Source organism: Sciurus vulgaris (genome assembly GCF_902686455.1).
Source record: "Sciurus vulgaris genome assembly, chromosome: 17".
Lineage (NCBI taxonomy): Eukaryota > Metazoa > Chordata > Mammalia > Rodentia > Sciuridae > Sciurus > Sciurus vulgaris.
The window spans coordinates 12,098,667-12,125,121 of record NC_136478.1 but is presented as its reverse complement, the minus strand read 5'-3'; the positions used below and the strand labels follow the sequence as shown (position 1 = coordinate 12,125,121).

The window sequence follows — 26,455 nt, the reverse complement described above, 5'->3', positions numbered from 1 at the left end:
AAGCTTGGTGGACTGTTGTCCATTCTTTAGCCAGGATGTCCTTAATAAATAAAAAACATACTTGACCAAACTTCAAGCAGCTGTCATAGCACTGGATGCTCCTGGTCAGCAACTGGTCCCATCTCTAGGATACAAACTATTAGGACAATACCTTAAGACTGTCCCCTTCAAGATTCAAAAAAAACCTCTTGAAATCTTGCCTCACAGACACCAAAGTATAAATCAATCGGAGATAGCTGGACATGGTGGTACACGCCTACAATCCCATTGACCGGAGACTAAGGCGGGAGGGTTACTAAACTTGAGGCCAGCCTCAGCAACTTAGACCCTGTTTCAAAATAAAAAGGGCTGGAGATATAGCTCAGTTGTAAAGCTCACCTGGGTTTAAACAGCAGTACCATGAAAAAAAAAAAAAAAATCTCACATAACCTAATTCCACAAGGCAAGGCCTTGGTAGGACACCCCTTAATTCCATCAGTTTACAGATATTAATAATAAAGCACAGATTTTACTTAGACTATACCAATCTGCACTTTTGAAAGAGGCATTCACTAGAACTTTTATGGCTTTGATAGGTCCTAAATAAGTGAAAAAACTATGTCCTCAAATAACTTCAAATTCCAGTATATAAGCTCTCAAACTTCTTTAGTTTACTCCCAGACTTAATTTTTTAACAAATTTTCTATCTAAACCCCATCCTGCTGAGGTGAGAGGCTAGATTAAGTGCATGTTTACTGCTGGGTCTCACTGCCACAGATCAGGCAGGGGCTCATGTTAGGGATACATTTGAATAAAAACTTTTACCCAAAATGAACCCACACGATTCTGATGATTACTGGTCTGATTACTGGGTTGGATGCTTGCAATGATCTATAACCAGTGCCCACACTCTCCAGGAGACCATAGTTTCAACCAATTATGACAAATGCTAGGGCCCACACCAACTGAAGTGGGTACCTGCTTGAAAGAGATTCCCCAGTTCCTAGATAACATTACACTGACCCAGAATCTTACCATTGGAGATGACATCACCTCAGACAACACTGCCTCAACCAAAGTCCTCAAGGTTGGAGATGATTTCACCTCTTAAACTAAACTGCCACTCCAGTGATGTCCAGGGGTTGCCTGTCCCAAGACAACATGGACACAGGACATTTTTACTTTTCTTTCTGAACTGTCTGCTTAGCCCATGATCCTGTTATACTTTTTGGTCTCTGCTCAAATGTGCACCCCTACACTTCCATACCTAAAGGGAACTCTGATATAAGTTACTAAAATTAATCAAGATTATTGTTTACTCCAGGAGGCACTAGCCCCAAATAGACCAACCACTACCCTTGGGAGAGAACCACTCACTCCCTGATCTTTTTTTCCTCTCCCCCTCCCCGCCCTCTACTCTAGCTTTCCACAATCTCTCGCTTCACATCTCTGAATATGACCACTCTTGCCCCTTACAGTCAATAGATCGCCATTCAAGTTGCATCTGCCTTTCATTAGAAGTACAAAAGCAAGCCTATAATCCCAAAGACTCCACAGGCCAGGGCAGGAGGATCAGAAGTTCAAAGCCAGCAGGGTCCAGAGGTACACACCTGTAATCCCAGCAGCTCATGAGGCTGAGGCAGGAGGATCATGAGTTCAAAGCCAGCCTCAGCAAAAGCGAGGTGCTAAGCAACTGAGACCCTGTGTCCAAATGAAATATAAAATAGGGCTGGGGATGTGGCTCAGTGGTCGAGTGTCCTTCAGTCCACTCCCCAGTACCCACCAAAAAAAAAAAAAAAAAAAGTTCAAAGCCAACCTCAGCAATTTAGCAAGACCTGTCTCAAAATAAAACAAAGGGCGGGGAGTGTGGCTCAGTGATTAAGCACCCCTGGGTTCAATCCCTGATACCAAAAAAAAAAAAAAAAAAAAAAAAAAGAGGATCAGCCCTTTCCTCCAGCTGGCCGTTTTCATGAAAGGCTTTAGTCAGGATCCTCAGACCCTGAGGTCTGCGATGTCATGACTTAGGCCCCTCAGAATGCCAGGTGAAACAGCAGTTGTGATGCCTTGGAGCTGCCCTCGCATTCCTGGCACTCTGAATGTCAGCATTCCTTCTTCCTTTTTCCAAGTTTAATTTGTACTTATTTTACCCATATGGACTCATGGATTCTATTTTGTATGATGGGTTCTTTCCTTGCTCAAGGAAAGTCAGGCATGGTGGCATACACCTGTAATGCCAGTTACTGGGAGGCTGAGGCAGGATTGCAAGCTCAAGGCCAGTCTTGGCAACCCAGTGAGACCTTATCTCAAAACAAAAATAAAGAGGGATGGGATGCAGCTCAGTGGTAGAAGCTCTTGCCTAGCATATGAAAACCCCGAGTTCAATCCCCAGTGCCTCAAAAAAATTAAAATATAAAAAATCCAAGGTTGGCTAGGAGTCCTTTAAAACTCATTCCTGTGTACTTATGGTAGGTCCCATCATTTGGGGACCACTTTTCACTTCCTGGTACAATCAGATGTTCCAGGCTCATTAATCTGTACCTTCCTAGCCACAATCCAGAATCAGTCATTTCTTCAAGCTCTGACTCCTGTCAGGTGAGAACCAAGACCTGGGAACCAAGGTCTTTAGAAACCTTTAGGAACCAAGACCTGGGAACTAAGAGTGCTCATTCCACTGGGGTGGATTACCTTTAAGTCTTCTCAGCAGAGCTGGAAAACAGCCCTTCCATCCTCACACACTTAAAAACCATGATTTAATAACCACCTCAGGGTTGCTCGAGTTATCCCCCTCCATATTGTAACACCCTTCTCTGACACTGAAAAACCTGGCGACCTTTATCCTCATAAACATTCATTCATTTGCTCAATGATAGAATGCACAGAAAGCACACCTGCTGCGTTCCTGTGAGAAACAAACTTTCTAATCAGGGGCCAATGCCTGTTCATATTTCTTTCTGATTTCGATTAAGAGCAGAATTTAAACACTGGACAAAAGCTCCCTAGGCTGGTTCTTTTTTCATTTTAGTGTGGCTTTTAATTATCTGAAATACAGCTATGGTCTTTCATTCCTGGTAGTATTCCACTGTAGGGTTTCCCTCATCCTTCAAGATTTCATGTTATATTTGACTATACCAAATGTTAATACAGTTCTAAAAGTCAAAACTGCCCAAAGTAGGATTGATGGTGTAGCTCAGTGGTAGAGTGCTTGTCTAGCATGCTGGAGGCCCTGGGTTCAAACCCCAGCACTGAAAACACACACTAACTATACACGGTAAACAAAGTGTCACTACTCCTAATGCCCTTACACCCTGGTTCCCATATACCCTATGAAGGTAACTAATCTCAGTAGTTTCTGCTTTATCCTTCCTGTATTTTTTTGCAAAAAAAAAAAAAAAAAAAAAAAAAAAAAACAAATACTTCAATATTTTCTTATTTCTTACACAAAGGTATCACATTATATGTACTCCTCTGGATTTCTTCTCATTTAATAACATATTCCAGAAATCCCTCCAAAGCGGCTCATGGGCATATATTTTCCTCATTCTTTTCTCACCATATCAGTGCTTTGTGCAATACTCCATTTTATTAAATAATCTCCCATACAGAGGCATTTAACTTTGTAATCCAACATTTGCAATTAGACAGTGCTACAACAAATAATTTTCTACATATACATTTTTGTACAAAACATTCCCATGTGAGAAAAATGGTCTACAATGCTTAATATATTTTGGTTAAAAAAAAATACAGCTGGGCACGGTGGTACATGCCTATAATCCCAGCAGCTCAGGAGGCTGAAGCAGAATTTTGAGTTCAAAGTCAGCCTCAGCAACTTATTGAGACCCTTGTCTCTAAATAAAACATAGAAAGGACTGGGGATGTGGCTCAGTGGTTAAGGGCCCCTGGGTTCAATCCTTGGTAGCAGAAAAAAACCACACACACAAACCACCAGGAGTAGCTAGTTGAGAGGCTGAGGAAGGAGGATCACAAGTTCAAGGTTAGCCTGGGCAACTGGAACCTGTCTCAAAAGAGAGCTGGGGATGAAGCTGAGTGGCAGAATGCTTGAATAGAATGTGCAAGGCCCTAAGTTCAATATCCCAGTGGAGGGGTGGAGTTACAATAGGGTACAAACTAAACTACTGTTTGGGTATTTAATAGGGAGGATTTTTACTTTTTATATTTGTGTATTGGTCACACTATCATATGTTTATCAAGTTTTTTACCCACTAGAATTTTAAATTAATTTATCACTAACAAAAAATTTGCATAGTCACCCTGCATCTAAGTTTCCTTACTGTAAAAGAATGACACTGACTTAAAAGATCAGTATTATCAGAATAATCACAAGACCCAGGGGACCAATTTCTCTTTCCCAGCCCCACCTGTTTCCATCTGCTTCAGTCTCCACTGTGCCTTCTAGACCACCCTTCCAATTTAAACACCCACCCTTCTAATTTCTTACCAACTCCTGTCCCAAGGGAGCCACAGCTCTCGGGAGGGAAGTGGCACTGCCACACAGAAAGCCTTGTCCATTGATCTGCCCATTATCCTCACGGATTCTAAGGTTACCCACAAACAGAACATGTCAAACATGCAGTTCTGAGCCCCGAAATGCTCCTGTCACCTTCCACCCACCTCCTTTCTTCCCTCCAAGCAGCCTGTCTCAGCTCCTTCCTGAAACCTCTCCTGTGAACCTACCTGCACCTGCAACTCTGCTAGTGAATCTCTCCACTAGTGCCCCAGCCCACCCCCTCCTCCCTTCTCTGCACCCCAGCTCCACTGACTGTCCTCTTTCATGTACCTGCAACGTTTCCTTGCTACTTGGCTCCTTCTCAGCATCTTTTTTTTTTTTTTTTTTTTTTTTTTTTTGCGGTGCTGGGGATTGAACCCAGGGCCTTGTGCTTGCAAGGCAAGCAGTCTACCAACTGAGCTATATCCACAACCCCTTCTCAGCATTTTAATACACTCAAGTCTCTCCCAGGTGATTTAAGACATGAAACAAACACTCCACAACTTTCTTCAATTAGAATTTTTAATTAAAAAAATTTTTAGTTCACAAATGATGGCTTCTGGATCCTCTAAAGCTCAGGGAAAAATACCAAGAGTTAATAAATGGGCTGGTTCTACTCAGATCTGCTTATACCAAGAGCAGTAAGGTGAGAGGGCTAACCCCTGAGTTACAGCAATAGGAACAGGTTGGCTGCAGGTCACAAGTTTTGGTGAGTGTAGGTGGACTAAAACATGTGCCACACATGCCTCAGAAGGACCACCAGGGACACCGACTTAAAAGCTAAAGTCCCAGGCTCCTCTTTTGGAGATTGCTCCCGTTGGTCCAAAGTGGTGTATTTTTCAATAAGGGCACCAGGTGATCAAGATTTAAGAAACTAGTACGAACCCCTACCCCGTAAAAATAGATTGTTTGGCTGTCTATGAAAGGACACCCGCAAAGTCCAAACAAAGTCCAAGCACCAGGCCACACACCAGAATCACACAAGAAATTTACTGTCAGTAGCACACAGGCCAACCGACAAGACTGTCCCTCCAGGAAGAGCGGCAGCGTGTCGATTCTCATAGAACAGTTTTATAGCCTGCAATAGGAATTTTTATGCATGCTTAGGGGCTGCGTCATGGGCTGGGGTGGGTTGACCTCTTAGTAGTAGCCACATGTTTTACGGGAAGCTAAGCGGCATTGCCTCAGAATCAAAACTTAGAATCCCCAGGTAAAATGGCTTCTGACCTAAAATGGCAGATCTGATGCCAATATTCCTCCCTTTTTGTTTTTATAGATACCGGGGGTGGGATGATGGTCTTTCTTCTGTAGCTACTTCCTGCTGGTTAAGGACAAAGAATCTCATTCCTGTGAAGAGGTGTTCCTTGCGTGCCTGATCCTGCACTCCGCCTCCATCCGACATCCCCGCATGGGTCTGGTAAGTCCAGCAGTAGGTCTTGAGAGTGGCTTGAGCTGGCCAGGGGCATTGAGTCAGTCTAGCTTTGAAATTTGACTGCCCTGTCCAATATCTAGTCTGACCCCATTTGCAGAGGGTTGCCCAATCATAGCATTCCTTGGGGACATGGGTAAAGGCAGCAAAGTACCCCTGGGAAGAGCAGGCTGTAGGACACACAGGTATATTCGCCAGATTTGGCTGGGGAGAGACTGGGTCTGGCAAGAGGGTAAGGAAGATGATCAGAGCCATGGGTGTAAAGGGAAGATAGCCATTTGGGTTACGCATCCTTGTGTATTGTAGCAGCCTCTTCTGGCAGAGGAGAGCCTTCTTTAGGAATTGGCAGAGTCACGGAGGGTTGACGGTCGAGGTCTTGGAGATGTGTAAAGACAGGGGGCCTGTGGGGAGTGAGGTGGTGTGAATAGTTTGAGGTGGGAGTTGTGAATCCAGTGTGGGATGCCCTCAAGTTTGGCAGTGGAGGGGGTAGTCAAGAATACCCTAAATGGTCCCTTCCATGTAGAGGTTAGTAAAGGAGAAGAGGTGTGGGGGGAGAGAACCGGACAAGATCTACTGGAGTTAGAGAACATAAGGCCTTAGGATTAGGTAGCTGCTGATCAGCCTGGGCCCAGAGTAGATTTCTGAGATAGTGTAAGACAGGGGTCATTAGGTAAGGCGGGATGGTGGAAGCTGGTGAGCAAGAGTAGGAGGGTCCCTGGGGCAGCCACACATCAGCTCAAAGGGAGAAATGTTTAGGGGATTCCTTGGTAGGGCCCTGACCCTGAATAGGGCTAGAGGAAGGAGTTTAAGCCAGTCTAAAAGTGACTCTAACGATAGTTTGATCAAGATGAATTTTAGGGTTCAATTGGTCCGTTCCCCCTTTCCAGACGACTGAGGATATGAAAAGGCCAGGGGATATTCAGAGCCTTGGAAATAATTTGGGCGATTTGAGATGTAAACTCCAGGCCATTTTCAGTCTGCAGTGATCCAGGCAACCCAAATCGGGGGATAATTTCTCTTATTAAGGTGTCAGCCACCGTTTAGGCCCTTTTATTGGTTGTAAGGAAGGCCTCTGTCCAGCTGGTGAAGGTATCCACCAGAACCAAGAGATATTTAAATCTTTTTATTGTGGGCTTGTGGGTGAAGTCCATCTGCCAATCAGACACAGGCAAATGGCCTCGGGCTTGATGGATTGGGAAGTGGCGGGGAGACGGAGGTTTGAGTTGGGATTGGACCTTTGGCAGATGTTGCAAGAGGCAGAGAGGGTTTTTAGAAATTTTGAGTCCTCGGGGGAAAGGAAAATGTAGGACTTAATGTGTTCTCAGAGCAGAGGTGTTGGGGTGGAAGAGGTTATGCAGGTAAGTTAGTATGTCTTGAGTAGTTGGGGCCTGGGTTTGAGGTGAGGAAGAGAGCATCATAACGGGGGCCTTGGCGGGGGACTTAAGGCTGTCTGTTTTGCTGCCTCATTGGCTTTGGTATTTCCCTTGGAAACTGTATAACTATTGGTTTGATGGGATCTGTAACGAGTTGTTCCCATTGCAGTGGGGAGGTGGGAGGCCTCAAGCAGGGGCATAATGTAGGAGGCATTGACCACTGAGGTCCCCTTGGTGGTGAGGAGTCCCCTCTTCTCCCATATGGCTGAGTGTGACAAGAGGATGTGGAAAGCACATTTGGATTGGTGTAAATGTTAAGTATATCCTTGAGTTAGAGTAAAGGCCCGCGTGAGGGCAATAAGTTCTGCCTGTTGGTTGGAGGTGTTGGGGGGTAGAGGCGTGGCCTAAATGATTTCATTAAGGGACACTATGGCATATCTGGCCCTGCAGGTACCCTCATGAAGAAAAGAGCTCCCCTCAGTAAATCATGTGTAGGTGGCGTGTGGCAGACGCCCCTCTCCTATGTGGATAAGGTGAGGTAGAAGGTCTTCTAGGGTCTCTACACAGGAATGGAGTGGAGGAGGGGAGTTTCCTGGAGGAGGAGGACGATGAATGGCCAGATTAATCGTAGATTAGTTTGAAAAGTCAGCGTGGAGTCCTCTGTAAGAGCAACTTGAAGGGAAAGAATCCTGGAAGGAGGAAGGGCTCAAAGACCTTTGTAAGTGAGAAGTTCAGAGAGGTGATGTGGGGAGAGAGAACTTTGATAGGAGATCCAAAGGTTAGTTTGATTCCTGTACGAGGAGAGCCACTGAAGCTGAAGTTCTCAGGCAGGGGGCCCAACCGTGGACGGTTATATCTAGCTTTTTTGAGAGGTATGCCACCTGAATGAAGGTCGGTCCCAGTTGGTGCCCCAAGGCTCCCCAAGCATATCCATCCTTTTCTGTGATATACAAAAGGAATGGACAAGTAAGGTCAGGAAGGCGGAAAGAGGGGCTTGAGGAGGGTTTGTTGAAGCTTGTGGAAATGTGGAGTGATGGAACTCAAAAGGGGTTTGGAGAGGTGGCCACGTGCAGCCTCATATAGATAGCGAGCCAAAAGGGAGCAATTGGGAATCCAAGAGTGCAGAAATTCCGCCATCCCTAAAAAGGAGAGGATCTCTTTTGTAGTGGGAGGTGGTAGGGAAGAACCTAAATTTTTTCTATCAGTGGTGATTGCCTCGTGGGTTGGTGTAATAAGAAGGCCCAGATAAGTGACCTGGGGCGTGGATAGCCGAATCTTTGAGGGGGAAACCGGATTTCCATTGTGAGCTAGGAAGTTGAGGATGCTGGTTGTTAGACTGATCTGTAGAGGGGGGCTGCAAAGGAGGAGGTCATCTACATATTGGATAAGTTTAGATTGAAGGAGTGATAGATCCCTAGAAAGGGCTTGGCCAAATAGATGGGGGCTATTTCTAAATCCTTGGGGCAGAACAGTCCAAGTTAACTGGGTGGAAATATATGTGTATGTACAGGTCCGTCCAGGTAAAGGCAAAAATGTCTTGGGATTGAGGGTGTACAGAAATGGAGAAAAAGGCATCTTTTAGGTCCAGCACTAAAAAGTGAGTGATGTCCGAGGGAATGGTGGACTCGAATCGGATATCATACAACAGTCCCAAAGTGCCAAGCGTTAAGAGGAAAGCCCACTGCCCTGGCCTAGACTGTCAGATAACTTCTGCCAGACTCTGCAGCATCTCGAGTTAGTAGAGCACAGGTGGAGCACACGTTTCAAGGCGGGAAAATGATTCCACCTGCGGAGTTGACTGCGCTGCAGGGGAGTGCACGTCCGAGCCGCAGCCGCGTCACCGGCTGGGCTACTGGCTGAAATGTGCGCGCCTGGAAGAGCCAGCGGGAAGGCCCGGACAGCCGGCACGGGGGCCCCAGGCACCGACAGCTCGGGTGGACCGAGTCCTGACATCAGGGCGCGTCTTCCCAGGAGGGCAAGGCGAAGCCGACGGGGAGCTGGGGCACCGCGGGACCGCTCCTTGGACAGATGCAAGCGCGAAGCGGGGAACACCGGGGGTCCCGGGGCGCTAGGGCCTCAGTGGTCTCCTTACCTCACCGGCCGCACGCGCTCCGCGCTCAGCAACACCCGGCAGAAGCGAGGCGCTGCACGGCGGTTGTCCTGGGGTCGCCGAAGGTGTCCGCCGGCCGGAGAGCGGGAAGCGGGTTCCGGAGGGGGGGCGGGCCGGAGGAATAAAAAGTTCCGGGGAAGCCGCGGCCCGCGACCTTCCGCGCTTTACGGCCCCCCAGCAAGGGTACGGCGAGCGCGCGACCTCGGCTGCAAACGAGCGCGCCGTGACGTCAGTGCGGAGGCCCCGCCCCTGCCACGTGGGCTTGTTTGGGTCTCGCGAGGCTCCGCCCCGGTTTCAGAACTCGGGTCTGGGCCCCGCGTGGATCTCTGCAAGTGGGTCTGCGACGTTGGAGCTGCTCAGCCGGTTCCACTGGCGCGTGGGCGGCTCGGGGGGCTCTTGCTGCCCGGAGGCCTGTGTCCAGGCCCCGCCCCCGTGGGTCCGCAGCCCAGAGCCGCGGCCAGTCCAGCGCCTAGAAGACCCGGAACCGGTGGTCGCGCTGCTGCCTCAGGTCGCTGCGGGCTTCCTAGCGAAGCTCTGGCAGAGCGGACCCCAAGGCGACGTGCTGGCCTGGCCAGACCTCGGAGGCACGATTAGCAGACCAGAGTTCCCGCCGACCTCACTCGTGGCTCCTTTCCAGTTTGTCCGGGCTCTGAGGAAGAGCCGCTCAGTCGCTCGAGCCTCAGACAAGTCCCCGGTCCACCGCCCCCACCCCTGTCACAGTCATCCAGTTTTCGTGCCTTCCTAGAGCTCGCCCCGACCTCAGGTATCTCAGCTGAGACTTGCTCTCGGACCTCTGGCGGCAGAACCCTCGTCTCACGCACAGCCGTGTTCTCAGCACCTCGACCAGCGCCTCGCATCATCCAGGGTGGCCTTCTTGGAGCGGATGGAGACCGAATGGTGCAGCCACCACCGCACCTTGGGCCTCGCATAATCCATGATCCTGGTTCCCGTTCTGTGAATTCAAGCCCTTTTCACCACACAAGCCCATCGCGGGGGGGCGGGGGGTTGCTTCCTGGCCGTGGCCAGGCACTGTGCTTGTTGATGGGGTACAGCAGAGCACAAGGAAGAGGGGGTTCTGTCCTTAGAAAGTGGCAATAAAGCTCCCGGGCCCCCGTGTCACCATGCCATTGCACGCCTCCATAGCTTTTAGCACACTCACTGCTCCGTGAACTTCACGAGCCCACCGGGATGAGGTCAGCCTGTTAGAGGACTCAAACTCTGCCCCTTGCTCCTCTGATAAGTGAACATTCCAGGCATCTGGACTCCTGGGCTCGATGAATCATTTCATACGTTAGGTAAGGGTTTAACACAACTTGTCCGAAAAAGAAAAACCTCTGACCCATCAGAGACATCTGGGAAGCCATTTCGGACGCCCTGATGAACTCTGGGGAGAAAAGCTTGACAAGTTTTCTTCATGAGCTGTCTGGCTCTTGCCATTTCCAGGCTTATGAATTTGGGAGAAACCTAGTGTCCGCAGGGACAGTGGATGAAGTAACAGTAACATGTTGATTCCCTTCTGTTTATATTGCAGTAAGTAGTGCAGAGTTAGATCATTCCTACACCCCTTCCCCATCACCTTTATTGGTTCTCCCCTTTAAAATGCTAAGTCCAAAGGTTTCTTTGTAGATGTTGAGTCTTCTTTGTTCTCTCAAAATCATTTTGATGGAGATTATATATATATACTGGAGATTGACCCTGGGTGTACTTTACCATGGACCTACATCCCCAGCCCTTTGTGTGTGTGTGTGTGTGTGTGTGTGTTTTAGTGTTGATGAACCTTTATTTTATTTATTTCTTTATATGTGGTGCTGGGAATTGAACCCTGTGCCTTACACATGCTAGGCAAGCACTCTACTACCAAGCCACAACCCCAGCCCCTTTGTTTTAAATTTTGAAACGGGGTCTTGCTAAGTTGCTTAGATCTTGCTAAACTGCTGAGACTAGTCTTGAACTTTCAGTCCTCCTGTCTAAGTCTCCCATGTTGCTGGGATTACAGGCATGTGCCATGGTGCCTGGCTATGGATAATTTTTCTTATGAAATCTGAATGCACTTAACGTTTGTGTGTGTGTGTGTGTGTGTGTGTGTGTTCTTCTTCTTCTTCTTCTTCTTGTGTATTGAACCTGGGGTCTTGTGCATGCAGGCCAAGTACTATAACATTGAGCCATATTCCCTTTCCCTGAGGCATTTAACCTTTCTCCTTTACAAAATATTCTGCCTTGTTTTCCTGTCAAGGTCAGAGATTATAAAAGGAGGGGAGGATATATTTTTAGCATCTGTTTCAAAAGATATAGGCCAGAATTTCCTTTGCACAGTAAGAACTGGAGCCTGGAGCATGATTCCTCAGATGTATAAAACAGCATTGTAATTATCATAATTTATTGTGACTTCGTTGTGTTTGTAAGCATGCAATTCAGCTCAGGCCCCTTCTGTTCCTACAGAGTTAGCATGTTATCCTGAAGACATTCTAGTCAATTTAGTAAATGGAGCCCTATCTCTAAGGCCTGAGTGACACTGGACACACAGAATGACAGCACTTCTACCTTCTGTGAATGCAGTGTTAACACTGTGCGCTGTATTTCTAGCCAACTACATTTCAGTCAGTGTTTTCTATTATGTTATTAGGTGTGAAAATGAATAAACAGGCATTTCACTTCCTCATGCTTTGTCCACTTGTGAAATGTTCTTCCTCCACATTAACTTGGTGCAAGTGTATGTATTTGTAATCACAAAGTGTAAATGGAGTATATAAAACCACTTGTACCTGTGATACCAAAGTGTAAGAAAGAATTTGGAGCCAGGCAGAGTGACATACACCTGTAATCCCAGTGGCTTGGGAGGCTGGGGGAGGAGAATCACAAGTCCAAAGCCAGCCAAAACAACTTAACAAGACCCTAAGCAACTTAGTGAGACCCTGTCTCAAAAAGTAAAAGGGGCTGAAGATGTGGCTCAGTGGTTAAGTACCCCTGGGTTCCTTCCCCTTGGAAACTGAGATAAAGAACATGCAGGAATTTACCAGACACTCCTTGCAGTGCTGGTGTGACTGGGATAGGAGCACCTCCCACCCCCTCTTTCTGTAGTTACTATGGTTGTCACTACACTTAACATCCTGCCTGAGGTTGACTCACAGTACAGTACCAATGTGGCCTGACTCACCACTCATGTTTATCTGAGCCCATGTTGGTGTGGAATGGGGGTAAAAGAGAAGACTATCACATAAGAGAAGCAGTGAGTGCTCTTTCGCTGTCCCCAGCTTCCCTGCAGCAACCACAGTGCACTTGTGGCTGCACTACTGGATGTCATGCAGCTACTGGAGTCTGGGTCAAGCAAAATGATAGTACAGAGTGCTTCCTGGTCAGACTATGTGACAGAACTATGCCCAAGGCCCTAACTGTATCGCTGAAATTGTGTAGTAGGTGACAGAGTCCCTACTTCACCAAGGAAAGTGAGGCTTAGGAAAGTACATTCTCTCTCTCTCTCTCTCTCTCTCTCTCTCTCTCTCTCTCTCTCTCTCTCTCTCTCTCTCTCTCTCTCTCTCTCTTTTGGTACCAGGGATTGAACTCAGGGGCACTTGACCACTGAGCCACTTCCTCAACTCTATTTTATATTTTATTTAGAGACAGGATGTCACTGAGTTGCTTAGCGCCTCACTGTGTGCAGAGGCTGGCTTTGAACTTGCAATTTTCCTGCCTCAGCCTCCCAAGCCAAGGAAAGTACATTCTAAATGTGCTTTTGAAAAATAATGACCCAGGCTTGGTGACTCATGCCTGTAATACCAGTGACTTAGAAGGCTGAGGCAGGAAGATTGCAAGTTCAAGGCCAGCCTCAATAACCTAGCAGAACCTTAAGCAACTTAAAGACACCCTGACTCAAAATAGATAAAAAGGACTGGGGATGTAGCTCAGTAGTAAAGTGCTCCTGCATTTAATTCCCAGTAACAAAGAAAACTAGAAAAAACGATGAAAAGCAGGACTCACCTGCAAGTCTTTAATTTTAATTTTTTATTTTTTAGTATTGGAGATTGAACCCAGGAATGCTTAACCACTGAGCTACATCTCCAACACTTTTCTTTCTTTCTTTCTTTCTTTCTTTCTTTCTTTCTTTCTTTCTTTCTTTCTTTCTTTCTTTCTTTCTTTCCTTCTTTCCTTCTTTCCTCCTTCCTTCTTTCCTCCTTCCTTCCTTCCTTCCTTCCTTCCTTCCTTCCTTCCTTCCTTCCTTCCTTCCTTCCTTCCTTCCTTCCTTTCTTTCTTTCTTTCTTTCTTTCTTTCTTTCTTTCTTTCTTTCTTTCTTTCTTTCTTTCTTTCTTTCTTTCTTTCTTTCTTTCTTTCTTTCTTTCTTTCTTTCTTTCTTGACAGGGTCTCACCAAGTTATTAGGCTGGCCTCAAACTTGCAATCCTCCTGCCTTAGCCTGCTGAGTTGCTGGAATTACAGGTATGTGCCATGCCAGTTCCTGCAAGCCTTTTAACATGTGAAAAAGAGTGACCTATTCAGGTAAGAGCTAAATATCATGGTACATACCAAGGGTGCTGCCTTAGAATTTTCTGAGGAATCTAAAACAACATCCTTTGAGTAAATTGGAATCAACAAGACTGAAGAACAAACCCAGGGACACTTAACCACTAAGCCACATCATATCGCTAGCCCTTTTTTATTTTGAGATAGGATCTTACTAAGTTGCTTAGGGCCTCACTAAATTGCTGAGGCTGCCTTTGAACTTGAGATCCTCCTGCTTCTGTCTCCCAAGCTGCTGGGATTATAGGCATGGGCCACTGCACCCAACCTATTTAATCTTTTTTTTTTTTAAGTTGTAGATGGACCTTTTATTTATTTATTTATTTATTTATTTATATGTGGTGCTGAGAATCGAACCCAGTGCTTTACACATAATAGGCAAGTGCTTTACCACTGAGCAACAACCCCAGCCCCTATTTAATCTGTCATTTTGTTTTGGTTATAGGTGGACACATACCTTTTTTTTATTTTTAATTGGTACTGGAGATTGAACCCAGGGTCTCACACATACTAGGTGAGCACTCTACCACTGAGCCACAAACCCAGCCCTCCTACTTAATCTTTATGACAATCTTTTTTAAAAAATATTTTTTAGTTGTCAATGGGCCTTTATTTTGTTTCTCTGTGGTGCGGAGAATCAAACCCAGTGCCTCACACATGCTAGGCAAGCACTCTGCCACTAAGCCACAATCCCAGCTCCTTTAGGGCAGTCTTAGAAGGTAGTTTTTGCCAGACTCAGATGCAGCATGACTCTCCCAAGTCACACAGCTAGTAAGGAAGAGCTGGAATGGAGTTCTCAAAAGTCATACAGAGCCTAATGGCCCACACCTGTAATCACAGTAGCTCGGGAGGCTGAGGCAGGAGATTGTGAGTTCAAAGCCAGCCTTAGCAAAAGTGATATGCTAAGTAACTCAGTGAGACCCTGTAGCTAAATAAAATACAAAATAGGGCTGGGGATGTGACTCAGTGGTCGAGTGCCCCTGAGTTTAGTACAAAAAAAAAAAAAAAGTACAGGTCAAGACTACAGAGCTGAATTCATGATCACTGCAATATACCATAAGACAGATGGCCAGGAGGGAATCTGAGGCTGGGGTGACCCAATGATGGAAACAGAGTGGCAGAAGAGAGCAGATGGTGTAACAGGAAGGAGCGGACTTGCCTGGATGGATTGGATATTGTCTTCAGTTTCTCCTTCCCTCCTGCCACGTGACCTTGTAGAACATGACAGGGTAGAGCATATTTCCAGTCGTGCTGATGGTTGGTGGCATGACTTCTGCCATCCACATGACCATTTTCCTTAAGGTGGGCAGAAGCCACAGTGGGCAAGTCTGCAGCTTGCCGTCAGGAGGGACTGTGCATTTTTCATAAGCACTCTTGCCGGTCATCTTAGAACATTCTAAGTAGCTGCTGAATCAGAGACGTTGAGAGCTGCACGAAATAGACCTAAACTCTGCCTAGAGCCAAACCTGATGACCCAAGCCTAGACAGAGGTAGACAGGCCACATGTAGTCACCCACAGATCCACAAGCATGACACCCAATGCCAGGTATCAGGCACTGACTTTCGGACTTGTTTGTTACATAGCCTTTTTTGCAGCTCAAATAAAGGAATTCTTTACTTGTTGCAAATTTTGAACTCAGTGGTCTTTATTCTGTTTCTCCAGCTAATTGTCGAGCAGCTTCATCTGAGAATCGTGCAGGCTAACATGTGTGCAACCACCTCTTCATCCTGTTTTCCAAATCTGCTCTTTTTCTTTCAGTGTCATGAATGATGAATCATGCAGAAACATGGGAAGCGCCTGGCTTCTCGCGTCTCACCTCTGCCTCCACCTCCAGGTCCTCAATGCACCCAACAGAGTCCATCTCCTCACCCTCTCATGTCCGTTGTGCCACTCTGTCCCTGCTCCCACTTCTGTAATTGGGATTTATTATGCCTTACTCTGATGGTAATCAGAGTTTATCCTACTTCTCAAGTCATCTCATCATGTGGTTGGCAGTGGTGCTCCAGGCGTGTGCAGACACCCTGGGTATGACTCCAGGGCTGAGTCCAGGCCATTCTCCCCATTGGGGGCTGAATCTCATCTGGCATCCTACTCTGGAGCCTCACAGAGATGTCAGCCATATTGTTTGCTCACCAAAATGCCCTCCTGGCTCCTGTCCTGCTCTTCTGTGGAAACTTCTCAATTTTTCTTTTTGTGTGTGTGTGCATATGTGTGGTACCTGGAGTTTGAACCCAGGGGTGACCTACCACTGAGCTATTTTAAATTTTGAGAGAGGATCTTGCTAAGTTGCTGAGGCTGGCCTCAAACTTGTAACCCCCCTGCTTTAGCCTCCTATGTTGTTGGGATGACAGGCATTTGCCACTGGGAAAGTTCCCTGTTTAGAATTATAGAACCCTCAATTCATCCGCCAGTCAGGTTGGAAGAGCTCTCCTGTCTACCAAAAACTCAGTCTGGGATCTCTCCATCTCCTCAGTGGAATTTTTCATATCCCAGGAGAACAGGCCTCCCCTGGTGGCCCCCTGTACCCTTTTCTTATGTGTCTTTCCCTGTCTCCCCTACTGGTTCTAGAAATCCCTCTGACCGGAACACCTAGCCCTGAGTCTGCATTTCATAGAGGATGGAATAAAGGGGAGAGTAAAATGGAGACAAATCTCTTTGAAATTTTTTTAGGGTTGAAAATTTTTAAATGGTTTTCAGTTTTTTAAATGTTTACCAATCTTTAAAATGAAGATCATGTTGGAATTGCTTCACAGACCAAAAGGGATTTGCTGAATGCCTTTGCCCGCATATGTTGACCAGAAGGTGGCGCTAGGGCCTGTGAATTGAGGTTTCCCAGGTTCACACAGCCCCGCCCATTGAGTTGACAGGCTTAATTAGAAACCCGAGTCAGATTAATAAAATCTCCCTCCAAGGATTGATAACCCCTTGTGGTTTTTAAAACGTAGGAGGTGTTGAGATGAGGCTCCTTTGGGCAGCCTTGACAAGAGGGCTGCACCCTATTCTCTAGCTGCAAGTTCCCATGAAAGGCTCTACAGAGTCAGGGACCCTCAGACTCTGCAAGAGTTCTGAGGCCTCATCTGACTCAGGCCCTCAGCATCCTAGCTTGTCGTTGTTGGTGAAGGGCATGACCTTGGGCTCAACCTGGCTTGGGCATAAATGCCCTGTTGGTGTATGACCTTGTGTGGGTGTCTTTCCTAAACCTCCGTATTAGAACTTTCCTGAGAAACAGAACCAAAAAGAAATACGTACACAGAGAAAAGTGAGATTTATTTTAAGGAGTTGGCAGATGTGATTGTAGAAGTTGGCAAGTCTGATGTCTGCAGAGCAGGCCAAGAGCCTGGAAAGTCTGGGAAGAGCTGAATTTACCACCTCAAATTCAAAGACAGTCCAGAGGCAGAATTCCTTCATTGCAGGGGATCTTAGTCTTTTCTCTTTAGGCCTTGAACATGTGATGGAGCGTAATCTGCCCTATTCAGAGTCTATTGGTTTAAATGTTAATCACATCCAAAAAATACCTTCACAACTCCTTGACAGGAGTTTGAAAACTATCTGACCACAATAGCCTGGAGAAGTTGACACATAAAATTAACTATCATGACATCCATCTACTTGCTTGAAAAATGGGAAATAACAGGTTTTCATTTTGTTTTGTTTGTTTTTGTGATACTCGCCCCATGACAACATTATTCTGTACATGAGAGCTGCTTTTATGTTACTTTGACGGGGTGAACCGTGTGACCTGGCCTCTGAGATTTCCAGATTGTGGGAGATGGTAGGGGATGGGCAAAACTGACCTAAGAAGACTGAGAGACCTGCAATTGAATGAGGGGCAGAAGGCTTGGGCCCAGACCTGTCAGCCAGATGCTTGTGACAGGAGCTGCGCTAGAGTCCTCAAGTTGTTTTGTGACTGAACTCATTATGGCTTGTTCACTTCTAAAACTAACCACGTGGGCTCGGTGCAGACATACTACAGGGTATGGCCTGGGAATTGGCCGCAACTGCCTGAGTCAGTGAACTGTCTTTCCATGCATGCCCAGTACCTGCACCTGAGCAAATCATGTGACTGAAAAAGCCAAGTCTCTGGGGACTTGAGCTTTCCCACTCTCCGGGGCCCGGAATGCAGCTGGTGTTTGTCTTTCATTCCTTGGCCAGACCAGCAGCTCCCACTCTAACTACCATGCTTTACGCTGTCTCAACTGGGCAAACAATTTGAATATAACAATTTTGAAAATAATAGGAACCTCAGAAGGATGCTTGGCCTACAAGTCTCTTCAACCCATTTCCCCCTTGGAGGTACTAACTCTTCCAAGATTTGAAGATAAAAGTCATCTGGGTCTCTTGGCCACAGAAGAGGTTGTAGAGACAGGGAACTTGGACAGTCCCATCCTAGCAAAGAAACTATACTTCTGAGATGTTCTTTCCTTCCTAACAACTTTTAAATTGAAGTCTAGCAGGATCAAGTTATGGAGGAATTTGAGGGACAAGCCTGACAGGACTTGGGCATGGACCATGCAGGCCCCTACGCATAAGGGGAGTCCTAGCAGGAGAGAAAGGGACAGAAAAGTGTTTTGTGGAATAGTGGCTGGAAACTTTCCAGAGTGGAAAATATTAATCTAACATGTCTAAGAAGTTCAACAAACTCCATGTAAGATAAACTCAGAGACATCCACGTCTGGATTACCAAACACAAGCTGTCAATAGTCAAAGTGAAAGTTGGCAAACAGGAAAAGAACTCCCTCATCATATGCTGGGGACTCAAGAGTCATAGCTGACTCCTCATCAGAAACAGTGGCGTAAGAAGGAAATGGGGTGGCATGTTTGAAGTGCTGGAAGAAAAATAAATCAACCAAGAATTCTATACTCAGCAAACCATCCTTCAAAAATGAAAACGAGGGCTGGGGAGATAGCTCAGGTGGTAGAGTGCTTGCCTTGCAAGCACAAAGCCCTGGGTTCAATCCCCAGTGCCGCAAAAAAAAAAAAAAAAAAAAAAAAAAGAAAGAAAAAGAAAATGAACCAGGTGTGGTGGTGCACACCTGTAATCCCAGCATCCCAGGAGGCTGAGACAGAGGATCATGAGTTCAAAGCCAGCCTCAGCAACTTAGTAGGCCCTAAGCAACTTAGCAAGATCCTGTCTCAAAATAAAAAAATAAAAGGGGTTGGGGAGGGGCTGAAGTTGTAGCTCAGTGGTAGAGTTCTTGCTAAGCACATGTGAAGCACTAGGTTTGACCCTCAGCACCACACAAAAATAAATAAAATAAAGGTATTGTGTCCATCTACAATTAAAAAAAAAAAAAGGTGGTGGGGGGGATAAGGATATTGCTCAGTGGTTAAGTGCCCTTGGGTTTAATCCCTGGTACCAGAAAACAAAAAACAAAAAGAGTCAATTAATCTGGAAGATAGAATTGTAATTGTATATTGACCTAAAAACAAAGCCCCCAAACAAAAATTTGCAATTGAAGAGAGAAGCAAACAGTTCAGAATTGGAAACATTGTTGATTTCTGTCTTCTCTTCAATACTACCTCATTCTCAAGCCTAAGGCAGGAGGATTGCAAGTTCAAGGACAGCTTGGGCAATGTAGCAAGACTGGTGTAAAATGGGTGTGGCTTAGAGGAAGAGCATTTGTCTAACAAGTGCCAGGCCCTGGGTTCAATCCCCAGTACGGGGGGAAATTTCAACACAAGCATAGGTTTGAACAGCACCACCAACTAGCCTGCGCTTACTGACATCTGTAGAATACCCTCCTCAACAACAGCAGGTACACGTTCTCTACAACACACCTGGAGCATTGTCCAGGATGTACCGTCTGCCATGCCACAATACAAGTCTTAATAGATTGTAGAGGAACGAAATTATACAAAATGTGTTCTCCAACCACAAGGGAATCCAACTAGAAATCAAAAATAGAAGGAAATAAGCTGATTATACAAATATTTGGAAATTAACCTATTTTAAGTAACCAATAAGTCAAAGACAATAATCACAGGGAAATTTGTGTTTGGAAGTAAGTGAAAATGAAACAGTGTGTCAGAAGTGTGGAGATGCAGCTAAAAATATTACTTGGAGGGATTTCTTTTTTTTTCCCCTGAGACAAGGTGTCTCTATTGTCCAGGTCAGTCTCAAACTTATGGTCTCACATGATCTTTGTGCCTCTATCTCCCAAGTAACTGGATTATAGGTGTGACACCACTCCCAGCTTTATTTTATTTTTTGGTACTGGGGATTGGACCCAGGGGTCCCCACCTTTTTTTTTTTTTTTTTTTTTTTTTTTTTTTTTGCGGTGCTGGGGATCGAACCCAGGGCCCTGTGCTTGCAAGGCAAGCACTCTACCGACTGAGCTATCTCCCCAGCCCCACATCTTTTTATTTTTTATTTTGAGACAGGGTCTCACTGTAGGACCCCCCAAAAAGGGAGACCCTTACCTCGAGTCTCAGGATGGCGCGCTCCAGGAAACACGAGAGACCGGCTTGATGCAAAAGCACGAGGCACTTTAATAACGGAGCTCCGGGCCAACACGTATCTCATGCAGGAGATAGAGGAGTCGACCCCGAGGCTCAGAAATCAGGGGTTTACATAGGAAAAGTTAGGGAGTTTGGCGCGGGTACACGTAATTGGCTGATTCAAACATAAGCGGGCCAATTTCGGCGCATGATTACATCAGCTAGTAGTACGTGCAAATTGGCATTCCAGCCATGTGGCAGGGCAGTGTATTTTGGTTAGCAGGGGTCAAGTTAACCTTAAAGAAAAGGGAAGAAGGGGGAAAGTGGGTGACACCAGATGGTCCACGGCCTTGTGGACATTGTTTATCCTCCATGGCCAGTTAGTTTTTGATGCTTTGGCAGTCTTATTTTAGGCTTGTTTAGGTATGTTCAGGCCTCAGGCCTGTGTCCCTCTTTGTTTCTTTTCCTAAGTTCATTTGCTAGACTACAGATTCTGTGCTTTAATTATGGGCACTTAAATTTTAACTCCTTCATCACTAAGTTGCTTAGGGCTTTGCCAAGTTGCTGAGGCTGGCTTTGAACTTTGGATTCTCTTGCCTCAGCCTTCAGAGCTGCTGGGATTACAGGTGTGCACCGCCACACCTGACACTGCTCCTGACCTTAAAGGGAAATTTATAGCTTTAAAAAATCATATGACTGTGAGGGTGGAACTCAGTGGTAAAGCCCTTACCTATCATGCACTGGGCCCCTGGGTTCCGTCCCCAGCACTGCAAAAACAAACGAGAGTCCCACTCCCTTCTCCAAACTCATTTAGTACCAGAACCATGGACCTGACGACACATTTACTTGTTCTAGACGACACTGGTGGCACATAGCAGTAATCCCAGTGACTCAGGAGGCTGGAAGCCAGCCTCGGCAGTTAGCAAGAATCTAAGCAATTTAGGGAGACCCTGTCTCAAAAAAAATAAAAATAAAAAAGGGCTGGGCCTGTGGCTCAGTGGTTAAGCGCCCCTGGGTTCGATCCCCAGTACCAAAAACTTACATTGTTTTAATTTTCTAAACGTCGGTGGAGCCCTGTGGTTACTATAATTTTGTTAGTTTTTCGTTTTCCTGAAAAATGTCTTTATTTCACTTTCACACTTGAAGAACAAGACCCTTTTATTTTTTCTCTCAGCACCTGAGGAGTCCACGATATTCAAGTCCTCGTTACCTGAATGAAGTTTGCTGTTTTTTGGTTTTCAAGATTTTCCACAGTTTGACAGTGTTGTCTCAGGTGGCGCTGTCTTCAAACATCTCCTGTTTGGGGTTAACTGTGCTTTTTTTCCTTCCTTTCTCCTCTTCATCTAGTTTCTTCTCTCTCTCTTATTCAGATTCAGTGATTTCTATTTATCCATCTCCATCTTCACTATTTCCTTTATCATTTCTATTTTATTAGAAAGACCACTGGTGACTTTTTTTTTCTTTTCAAATGAATCCTTGTCGTTCTAAGATGTCCATTTTTCTCTTTCTCGTCTGAAATTTCCTAGTTTTTGTTTTTGTTTTTTTTTTTTAATCAAAAGCATGTTTCCCCAGGCCTAATGGCACATGCCTGTAATTTCAGCAACTCAGGAGGCTGAGACAGGAGGCCATCCTGGGCAACTTAATGAGACTCTCAGTAACAATTTTGCCTCAAAACTTTTTGTCTCAACAACTTTTATGTTGTCTCAAAATGAAAACTAAAAACTAAAAATGGCTGGGAATGAAGCTTAGTGGTGAAGAGTCCCTGGGTTCAATCTCCAATACAAAACAAAAAATGAAAAACATTTTCCTTTGCATCACACAATGTATATTCAAGAGTAGCTGCTTTAGTGTCCTCATCTGATAACATCACTGGCCATACTGCAGCTGACATCACTTGATTGTCTTTTCCCTCCAGAGTGGGTCATATTTTCCTGGCTTTTTGTGTCTTGAATCCTGGACATTGTGAATATTACATGTTTAATATCTAAATTCTGTTATATTGCTCTAAAGAGTATTTATGTTTTAGTTTTAGCAAATAATAAATTTTGTTACACTTAAGTTGCAGGTTTTCATGCCTGTGATCTTCAGTGGCTCTGATCTCAATTCAGTTCTTTCAGCCTGAATTACAAACTGCTTCTCATTTGTCCTGCATACGCAGATTCCGGGGCAGCCAGAGGCTTGGGGGGAATTAGGAGGTTCCCCCTCTTTGGTTCTCTGATGCTGTCAGCCCAGTCCCTGTTTCCAGAAACTCCTGGGTTTTACTATTGGAGTTTAGCTGTCAGGTGTCTCATGTCGCTTGCTCCAAGTTTAAATTTCCTTCAAAAACTGCCTGCTTGTGCCAGGCTCCAGGACTCCCAGGCAGTTGTCATTTGAATAGCACCAGTTGTCATTCAAAGGGCACCATTATTAATTTGGGGCATTTTTTTTTTTCTTTGTACCTGGGATTGAACTCAGGGGCACTTGACCACTGAGCCACATCCCCAGCACTATTTTGTATTTTATTTAGAGACAGGGTCTCACTGAGTTGCTTAGCACCTCGCTTTTGCTGAGGCTGGCTTTGAACTCGCGATCCTCCTGCCTCAGCCTCCCAAGCTGCTGGAATCCGAGCGTGTGCCACCCTGCCCGGTGGGAATGTTGGTTTTTAAAGGAGTTTTCTCTTCAAGGGAAGTTGACATCCCACCTCTCATCAAATATTCTATGTTTTATATCATTAACTTAACTAGAACTCACTCTTTATTTACTGTGTTGTTTTTTAGTAAAACTCACAATGAAAGCACAAGTGTCCTGTTTCCCTTTTTATACATTTTTTTGGACATAGTGAAGTAAGTGTGTGCTTTGTCCTTTAAAGCAATACCTCTCTTTAACTGGACCTACTTAAAAATTTACCTATTTAAGTCCCTCTGCTTGCCCCTGAAATAGCTCCATCCTCTCTGAGGGTGGCGGACGTGAGGTCGACTGTTTACCGCAGGCCCCTCCGGTTTCATCTGCCCATCCATCAGTTAAGACAGCCTTGTCGGCTGTGGCTTTCCTGTCTCTCACCGGATGGTGGTCACTGCCAGAAGTGTTCCTTTCCCTTCAACATGTAGTCGAATCCATTTCACTGCTCTTGTGAACACTTTTGGGGCATTTAGACAGTTATGTTCATGTCACTGAGCAAAATCTGCTTTGCCTTTATTTGGAAGAAGCCTGCCCTCACCTGGCGCTCTGCTGCCTGACTTTGAGCAGCTCCCACCTCAGTTAAGTGTGTTCCTTCTTTATTGTGTCTGGTGTCACTTACCATGCCCTACCAGTGACTGGTGAGATGCTGTCCTTGCCCAGGCTTGTCCACTCAAAGCACAGCAGACCTTTGAGCTGACTTGTCATTTGCATGGGGTCCCAAGTCTAGCAGGTGCTTTATGCTCCAAGTCTTGTTCCTTGGTTAAGGGTCTTTTTTGTTTTGTTTTGTTTTCTGTTTTTGTTTTGGGTACCAGGGTTTCAACCCAGGGGTGCTTAATCACTGAGCCACATCCTCAGCCCTTTTTATATTTTTAATTTTGAGACAGGGTCTCACTGAGTTGCTTAGGGCCTCACTAAGTTGCTGAGGCTGGCTTCAAACTTGTGATCCTCCTGCCTCAGCCTCCTGAGCCACTGGGATTACAAATGTGCACCACCTGGCCAGTTTAGAGTCTTTTTTTTTTTTTTTTTTTTTTTTTGATATGTCAGTTTTTTTTAATGGTAGTGTGGCCCTTTTATGCCAAAGGCAATGTATAAAAGAAAGCACTTATTGATTAAACCTACATGAACTTTCATTTTATAAACTTTTAGAGAACATTTAGATGAGCTCAGACAAACATATTTAGTTTCAGATGTATACATATCTCCAGTCACATATATTTAGGTTATTCATGAAAATCAAGCCTGGTTCTGGGGTGGGGCTCCAGAAAAGAGTTGATCTGTCTTCTGCAAGTTTATTGAGGGGAAATGATGGGGCACAGGTGGATGGACACATCTAGGTCAGGAGAAGGGACAGCCTGAGGGCTGTCCCAGCCTCACTGCCAGTCCTGTATTGCTGCAGAACAGCCACCCTCCACAGAGTGTGACAAAACAGCAACCCTTTATATTTCTCATGACTCTGCAGTGAGACTAGGCTGGGTGGCTTAAAGGCTGAAGTCCTCTTGTAGGCCTTGCCTGCAAATAGGCAGGCATGGCAGATGTGGCCAGTGCTTGCTGCTGCTTCCACATGGACTTTTTCTTATGGCCAGCTGACTTTTTCTTCCTTTCTTTCTTTTTTTTTTTTTTTTTTTTTTTTTTTGGTACCAGGGATGGAACCCAGGGTGCTTAACCACTGAGCTATATCCCCACCACACTCCACCTCCACCCTTTTGGGTTTTTTTGGTGATGCTGGGGATTGAACCCAGGGCCTTGTGCAGGAGAGGCAGGCACTCTACCAACTGAGCTATATCCCCAGCCCTTTTTCATATTTTGTCAGACACAGAGTCTCTGAGTTGCTTGGGGCCTCACTAAATTGCTGAGACTGGATTTGAACTCACGATCCTCCTACCTCAGCCTCCTGAGCCACTGGGATTACAGGTATGTGCCACTGCACCTGGCCAGATGACTTTTTCATAGTATGGTGACTGGGTTTCAAGACTGAGTATTGTGCCAGGTTTGTGGTGTGTGTGGTGGCACACACCTGTAATCCCAGCGGCTCAGGAGGCTGAGGCAGGAGAATCACAAGTTCAAGACCTGCCTTAACAACTTAGTGAGGTTGTGTCCAAAAAAAAAAAAAAAAAAAAAAATTTAAAAGAACTAGGATGTGACTCAGTGGTAAAGTTCCCCTGGGCTCAATCCCCAGTACAAATTTTTAAAAAAGATCATTGTCAGCAAACAAACAAGAATTGTCATGACTTTTTTATGACCTAACCACAGAGGACTTTTAGTGTCATTTCTGCCCTACTCCATTGGTGGAGGCAGCCATAAAGTTTCTTCCCAGTTTGCCAGGAAAAGGAACATGCCTATGATCCCAGCAGTTTAGGAGACTGAGACAGGAGGATGGCAAGTTCAAAGCTAGCCTCAGCAACTTAGCGAGGCCCTAAGAGACTTAGAGAGACCCTTTCCCTAAATAAAATATTAAAAAGGGCCGGGGATGTGGCTCAGTGGTAAAGCACCTCTGAGTTCAATTCCTGCTATGTTAAAAAAAAAAAAACTCCCCAGTTTCAGAACTTGTAACAACAAATCCCACTGTTATGTACAACTATAATGCTATAATGCACCAAAAATATGGAAAATAAATAAGTGGAATTATCTTAACAAAAGAAAGATTTACCCCGTTATAAGAGAAGGGGCACAGACCCCACCACTTGATGATAATGTTGGCAATGTTACATTGAAGAAGAGTTTGTAGTATCTGATAAGGATTTGAATCCAGAACCTATAAAGAACTCAAAATTCAATAATAAGAAAACAATCCAATAAAAAAGACTGAATGGACGTTTGACTAAAGAATATATATGGGTAGTAAATCAGTATATGAAAGATATGGATCATTAGTCATTAGGGAATGCAAAACAAAGTCTCCTACTACATGCCTAATATAACGTCTCAAACAATAACAGTTTTAAAAAGTGACAATATCAGGGCTGGGGCTGTAGCTCAGTGGCAGAGTACTTGCCTAGCATGTATGGGGCACTGGGTTCGATCCTCAGCACCACATAAGAATAAACATATAAAATAAAGGCATGATGCCCACCTACACTTACAAAAAAAATTTTTTTAAAGTGACAATACCAGTGTTATTGAGGACTCTCTTACACAGCTACTGTGGGAAATGTTTTGGCAGTTTTTCAGGATGTTAAACATCCATATGACCCAGCCGTGCAATTCCAAGGTATTTAAAAAAAAAAAAAAAACGCAATTTGAACTAGCCAAAAATAGAAACAACCTAAATGTCCATCGGCAGGTGAATGGAAAAGGAAACTATAAGGTAGCCATACCATGAAATGAAATCCAGCAATTAAAACGAATTAACTATAGACATTCACAATCATGTGGGCTGCTCTCAAGATTATTATGTTGAAGGAAAGAAGCCAGACAAACAAGTGTAGATACAGTATTATTCAATTTCTATAA

The 26,455-nt window shown here is 45.2% G+C and overlaps 1 long non-coding RNA gene across 1 annotated transcript in view; it reads left to right on the top strand.

Annotated features, from left to right (window-relative positions):
* LOC306649059 overlaps window positions 1-26,455 on the top strand; it is a 208,030-nt gene that overhangs the window by 81,912 nt on the left and 99,663 nt on the right. The gene's annotated exons all lie outside the window — the stretch shown is intronic.